The sequence below is a fragment of the Garra rufa genome, chromosome 2, assembly GCF_049309525.1.
Source record: "Garra rufa chromosome 2, GarRuf1.0, whole genome shotgun sequence".
Lineage (NCBI taxonomy): Eukaryota > Metazoa > Chordata > Actinopteri > Cypriniformes > Cyprinidae > Garra > Garra rufa.
Genome location: NC_133362.1, coordinates 51,591,542 through 51,599,258, shown reverse-complemented (window position 1 = coordinate 51,599,258; position 7,717 = coordinate 51,591,542).

Sequence of the window (7,717 nt, the reverse complement as noted above, 5' to 3'; positions counted from 1 at the left end):
TAGAGTTTTAATCAAAAAGAAAGCCTTAACAGACACATGAGAGTCCACACAGGAGAGAAGCCTTACTCATGCAAACTGTGTGGAAAAAGTTTCAGTGAAAAAGGAACCCTTAACAAGCACATGAGAGTTCATACTGGAGAGAAGCCTTACTCGTGCAAACTGTGTGGAAAGAGTTTTAATCAAAAAGGAACCCTTAACAAGCACATGAGAGTTCATACTGGAGAGAAGCCTTACTCATGCTCTCAGTGTGGAAACTGTTTTAGTCTAAAAGGAAGCCTTGACAGGCACATGAAAATTCATAATAGAGAGTAGCCTAACAGATCCCCTTAGTGTAGAAAGAGTTTCAAACAAAATGTATATAATGGAACATTCTATTTCACATCTTAAAGCATTATGTTTTGTCCATAGTACACTAAAGTCAACACAATATAGCTAGTTGACACTGTAATGCATAAAAGACCAAGTAATAATTAGGAATATGGACAATGCGTTTGCTCTGTCTACAATGTAAGAACTTCACATTTGTATATCATGAATTGAAAAGAGATCTCACAGGAAGTGCAGTTTTTTGGTTGAAACACATTAAAGGACATTGTTAGCATTTTTAACATCACTGTTTCGGGTTACAACTACAACCCTTGTTCCCTGAGAAAGAGAAGGAGACACAAGGACATACAGAGACTGGCTCCTCCCAGGATCCATTCTTCTCCTTCTGTTGTTCCATCAGAGCAAGGATGCGCCTTCCAGAAGGGGAATGATATGCCAGGAATATGGACCTGTTTCTGTTTCTGTGTGCCCTTTTTTGGTCCTGTTCCTTTTCTTTAGTCCAGTTCCTCATTCTGTGCACCTGTGTTCCCAGTTACCCCTTGAATTAAAATCAAAGTCTGTGCATTCTGTCTCTGTTGGGTCTCTATCGTCCAATATGTGTGTCTTCCCTGTTCAAGTATTGGAGCAATTTAACATTTTATTAAGCACTGTCACCCTGTCTATAACATCTCCGCAATTTACCCTGACTCCGATGCTGGATGGCGTTTGTCCCGATGGAGCCGAAATGTGTGTGCTGTCCCTGGCTGTCGGTGGGGATCGCCTGGGGTGGTGCGGAGGGGTGACGGGACTGGTCCCTCCATGGAGACGCGGCGCTGGCTAATGAATCAACAGGTGAACTTGGGCAGTGGCTGAAGTTACCAATTTTGGACAAAGTGGAAAATGCAGAGCTGTGCTGTCTAGCAGGAGTAAAGGCAGTGGCAGTACAGGTCCTTTAAAAAAAATTAGCATATTGTGATAAAGTTCATTATTTTCTGTAATGTACTGATAAACATTAGACTTTAACATATTTTAGATTCATTAAACACAACTGAAGTAGTTTAAGCCTTTTATTGTTTTAATATTGATGATTTTGGCATATAGCTTATGAAAACCCAAAATTCTTATCTCAAAAAATTAGCATATCATGAAAAGGTTCTCTAAACGAGCTATTAACCTAATCATCTGAATCAACGAATTAACTCTAAACACCTGCGAAAGATTCCTGAGGCTTTTGAAAAATCCCAGCCTGGTTCATTACTCAAAACCGCAATCATGGGTAAGACTGCCGACCTGTCTGCTGTCCAGAAGGCCATCATTGACACCCTCAAGCAAGAGGGTAAGACACAGAAAGAAATTTCTGAATGAATAGGCTGTTCTCAGAGTGCTGTATCAAGGCACCTCAGTGGGAAGTCTGTGGGAAGGAAAAAGTGTGGCAGAAAACGCTGCACAACGAGAAGACGTGACCGGACCCTGAGGAAGATTGTGGTGAAGGACCAATTCCAGACCTTGGGGGACCTGCAGAAGCAGTGGACTGAGTCTGGAGTAGAAACATCCAGAGCCACCGTGTACAGGCGTGTGCAAGAAATGGGCTACAGAGAAGCAGCACTGGACTGTTGCTCAGTGGTCCAAAGTTTTTTCGTATGAAAGCAAATTTTGCATGTCATTTGGAAATCAAGGTGCCAGAGTCTGGAGGAAGACTGGGGAGAGGAAAATGCCAAAATGCCTGAAGTCCAGTGTCAAGTACCCACAGTCAGTGATGGTCTGGGGTGCCATGTCAGCTGCTGGTGTTGGTCCACTGTGTTTTATCAAGGGCAGGGTCAATGTAGCTAGCTATCAGGAGATTTTGAAGCACTTCATGCTTCCATCTGCTGAAAAGTTTTATGGAGATGAAGATTTCATTTTTCAGCACGACCTAGCACCTGCTCACAGTGCCAAAACCACTGGTAAATGGTTTACTGACCATGGTATTACTGTGCTCAATTGGCCTGCCAACTCTCCTGACCTGAACCCCATAGAGAATCTGTGGGATATTGTGAAGAGAAAGTTGAGAGACGCAAGACCCAACACTCTGAATGAGCTTAAGGCTGCTATCGAAGCATCCTGGGCCTCCATAACACCTCAGCAGTGCCACAGGCTGATTGCCTCCATGCCACGCCGCATTGAAGCAGTCATTTCTGCACAAGGATTCCCGACCAAGTTTTGAGTGCATAACTGAACATAATTATTTGAATGTTGACTTTTTTTGTATTAAAAACACTTTTCTTTTATTGCTCGGATGAAATATGCTAATTTTTTAAATTTGGGGGTTTTCATGAGCTGTATGCCAAAATCATCAATATTAAAACAATAAAAGGCTTGAACTACTTCAGTTGTGTGTAATGAATCTAAAATATATGAAAGTCTCATGTTTATCAGTACATTAAAGAAAATAATGAACTTTATCACAATATGCTAATTTTTTTGAAAAGGACCTGTAGTGTTTGATCAATCTGAGATCACTTACATGGACACTGAGGTGAGTTCTATGCCTCACATTAATCCTTATATGCCAGTTACAGTTAATTGTCATTACCGTAATGGCCCGTCTGCAATAATGGACAAATGCCAACAGAGTTTTACGAGGGCTAAAAGGCATGCAATAAATTAAATGCAATATTGAAACAGAAGAAGTCAAGACTCTTTCAAACTGTGAATCATGCTAAAGTCATCTGGAACTCTGGGAATAAATTTAAAGGAATACTGGGAGGACATATAAATATAAGAAGTATATGACCAAAAATAGACCAGATACAGAATTTACTTATTGATTCCAATTTGGATTTTTTATGTATATCTGAGACTTGGTTGAATCATAATGTTCTTTGACCTAATTAATGTACCAGGATATACTTGTTATAGGAGAGATAGGGTCAGTGGAAGGGGTGGTGGTGTTTTCATTTATATAGGGGAGCATTTTAGATATTTACAATTTGAATTGAAGGTGAACATGGAGTGCTTGGGATTAAATGTTATTCTTTCTCCAAATATGACATTTAATATAGTAGTGCTTTATAATCCTCCATGTCATGATGCAAAGTTTTATAATGAACTGAAGAATCTTCTTTCTACTCTTGATAACTGCTGTGAATGTATGATGTCTGGTGATTTTAATATTAATTGGATGGTCAGTGTTGGGGAGTAACTAGTTACATGTAACGCCGTTACGTAATTTAATTACAAAATAAATGTAACAGTAATTCGTTAAAGTTACTTAGAAAAATGTGTAATTAAATTACAGTTAGAAGATTACAAATGGGGTTCATCTAAAAATTTTCTTTAAAAATCTGGGATATGTTGAATAATATTAATCTGTTGCTTTGCCTGTTTTTGATATGCACGATGCCTTCTGCTAAGGCCATTTATTAAAGCGGTGCTATTCTGATGCTTTTGATTGGTTTGAATTTGGGGTGCACCACGTCTGCCAATTAGGTTAATCCTCTTTGTCAGCGCGTTCATCGTCCCCTTTGTGTGTTGGAGACCAATATTAAAAACATTCATAACAAATTAGCTAGCCTGCTAGCTGCCTTTACCAGACACACTTGTATTTATGAACCCTTTCACAAAAAAATCAAATTTTTTCTCCTTGAATAAGGTTGGTAATGTCAGATCTAACTTGCGATTTTATCAGATTAACCCATTTTAATTTTGAGTGTAATTTGTAAAATCAGTGTTTAGACTACTGCGTGATTTTCAGCTGAAACGTGACTAATGATTTGAAGGATGAAAATCCGCTGCAGTTTAGTTTATTTTCGAATAATATAGATCTATTTTTCTCAAGGGCTTGAAACTTTTCTCTGTAATGATCGATGTTGACCTAACGTGCCACCTAGTGGACAAATCTCTCAATTAGTTTGTCCCATTTTGTTTTGCAAAATCGAGCTATTATCTAGTGAAGCGCCCCAGTTGGTCACTGAATCTAAGCAGTGTTTTAGATGAAATGTAACTTTATTAAAAAAAAAAAAAAAAAAAACAATACCATGGATTTTATGACACAGCTTCAATGATGGAGTCTGTTTGGATTTGGCAGTATCTATTCTAGAATCTATTCTTTCTTCTGTTAGTGAGAAATAATTATTAGCCCTGTATGGTATAATGATTTCCCTTCACACATAGTGGTAAAAAAAATTATAATAGTATGCAGATTTGTAAAAAAAAATATTATATCAGTCAGAAGAAAAAAACGTGTTTTTACTACATTATTATAATCTAGAATTGTGTTTTCTCTTAAATATAACTAAAAATAATTATGTAGGAGCCATGTTCTCATTTAAGTTTATGAATTATCTATTATTTTAAATAGATAATTTAGATATTTAGAGAAATCTTTTTTTAAGATTTAAGTTTTTCAAGGCATTGTTACTTGCCAGTGTGTCCTGTCATAGCTATGCAAAATTTTGATTTTGTAACAACATTAAACAATTGTTTGTTATAAGGTCTGGTTTTGTGATGGCTGTACTTTAAAATTAAATTAATATAATCTTAATTCAAGTGATGAAAGATTTTGAAATTCTAACAGTAAACTACTGTAAGGTCACACCTGCTTGATATAAATGCTTGAAAATGATTTAGTTGAAAATATCCATTAGAAACTTAAAAGTAATCAAAAAGTAATCAGATGTAATCAGTTACTTTACTTTTCTAAAGTAATTGAAAAGGTACACTACTTATTACATTTTAAATAGGGTAATTTGTAATCTGTAATCTATTACATTTCCAAAGTAACCTCCCCAACACTGTGCATCAAATATAAAAAAAAACCATGCAAGACATGTTAAGTGGTAAAAAAATATGGCAGGTTAATTATTTTCTGCAGTAAATAAGTTTCTACTTGCAAAAATGTTCAAATAGATTTTCATGTAAAACTACAAAAACTGTGATTTATATAAAGGATGAAAGGAAAATGAACAACGATTTGTGGAAATTACATTTACATTTACATTTACATTTATTCATTTAGCCGACGCTTTTATCCAAAGCGACTTACAATTGGGAATACAACAAGTGATTCATCCTAAGGAGGCAGATCAACATAGGAAGTGTTCAAAAATACCATATGTCAGGCGTTGTTAGAAGAGTGCAGGCTAGAAGGAGAAGATCAAGAAAGAGAGGAAAAACAGGCTAGAAGGGATTTTTTTTTTTTATTGAGTCAGATAGTGTCGAAAAAGATGGGTTTTCAGCAGTCGTTTGAAAGCTGTTAAGGAGTCTGCATTCCGGATAGGGGTGGGAAGATCATTCCACCAGGCAGGGACATTGAACGAGAATGTTCTGGACAGTGATTTAATACCTCTCTGTGGTGGTACAATGAGGCGTCTTTCACTAGAGGATCTCAGTCTTCTGGAAGGAGTGTAGATGTCTAGTAGTGAATGGAGGCATCAGTGTCTTGAATTTGATGCACGCTGTAACCGGTAGCCAGTGCAGGGATATGAAGAGAGGTGTAACATGGGCCTTTTTGGGCTCGTTGAAGACCAGTCGTGCTGCTGCATTCTGAATCATTTGTAGAGGCTTGATTGTACATGCTGGAAGACCAGCTAAAAGAGCATTGCAGTAGTCCAGCCTGGAAATGACCAGGGCCTGGACGAGGAGTTGTGTAGCATGCTCTGTTAGAAAGGGCCTGATCTTTCTGATGTTGTACAATGCAAACCTGCAAGATCGAGCGGTCTTAGCTATGTGGTCTTTAAAAGTCAGTTGGTTGTCAAAGATAACACCCAGATTTCTGGCTGAAGTTGATGGGGTAATTGTTGATGAACCTAACTGGATGGAGAAGTCATGCTGTAACGATGGAGTGGCAGGAAAGATAAGGAGTTCCGTCTTTGCTAGATTGAGCTGTAGATGGTGTTCCTTCATCCATTCAATTTAAAGCAAAACAATCGCAGGACAAATAACAGAAGAACACTCCTTTTCTAACAGTGAATAGATGTAAATAAAACAAACGAATAACTAAATAGAACAACAGAGTACTTTAAGAAGCAGCTCAAAATTAATATTAACGAATAAGTGAATAGAAACTACAGAGTGCGTTTTAGAAGCTGCTCAAATTTAATATTAACCAATAAGTAAATAGAAACTATAGAGTGCGTTTTAGAAGCAGCTCAAATTTAATATTAACCAATAAGTAAATAGAAACTACAGAGTGCGTTTTAGAAGCTGCTCAAATTTAATATTAACCAAGAAGTAAATAGAAACTACAGAGTGCGTTTTAGAAGCTGCTCAAATTTAATATTAACCAATAAGTAAATAGAAACTACAGAGTGCGTTTTAGAAGCAGCTCAAATTTAATATTAACCAATAAGTAAATAGAAACTACAGAGTGCGTTTTAGAAGCAGCTCAAATTTAATATTAACCAATAAGTAAGTAGAAACTACAGAGTGCGTTTTAGAAGCTGCTCAAATTTAATATTAACCAATAAGTGAATAGAAACTACAGAGTGCTTAAAAGAACAGCGGCTTAAAATTAATACTTAGGAATAAGTAATTAAACAGAAACAACAAAGTGCTTTTAGCAGCAACTCTAAGTAACGACCGCCTAGCGAAATAGTATTAAAGTAGACACTTACGCGCCGTCGTTCTTTCTCGTCTGAGGACTGAACTCACTTTCCCGCAGTATGGAAAGTAAGCAAACTATTTGAGCAGTATTCTCGCTAGCCACGCCTCCTAGGCTCAGTCAGCCGCAAATGTCTCGCCCGCACGCAAAATGGCTCAATCGAAACTCAAAAGCAACAGCTTCGCACTTGTAATAGCTCCAGAAGGGAACGATATGACAAAAACAAAAGCTTCCCTTGGCCGTACTCTCAGTTATCAATTTTAATGATTGCAATAAAAACTAGAATTTAAAGCAAAACAATCGCAGGACAAATAACAGAAGAACACTCCTTTTCTAACAGTGAATAGATGTAAATAAAACAAACGAATAACTAAATAGAACAACAGAGTACTTTAAGAAGCAGCTCAAAATTAATATTAACGAATAAGTGAATAGAAACTACAGAGTGCGTTTTAGAAGCTGCTCAAATTTAATATTAACCAATAAGTAAATAGAAACTACAGAGTGCATTTTAGAAGCAGCTCAAATTTAATATTAACCAATAAGTAAATAGAAACTACAGAGTGCGTTTTAGAAGCAGCTCAAATTTAATATTAACCAATAAGTAAATAGAAACTACAGAGTGCGTTTTAGAAGCAGCTCAAATTTAATATTAACCAATAAGTAAATAGAAACTACAGAGTGCGTTTTAGAAGCTGCTCAAATTTAATATTAACCAATAAGTAAATAGAAACTACAGAGTGCGTTTTAGAAGCTGCTCAAATTTAATATTAACCAATAAGTAAATAGAAACTACAGAGTGCGTTTTAGAAGCAGCTCAAATTTAATATT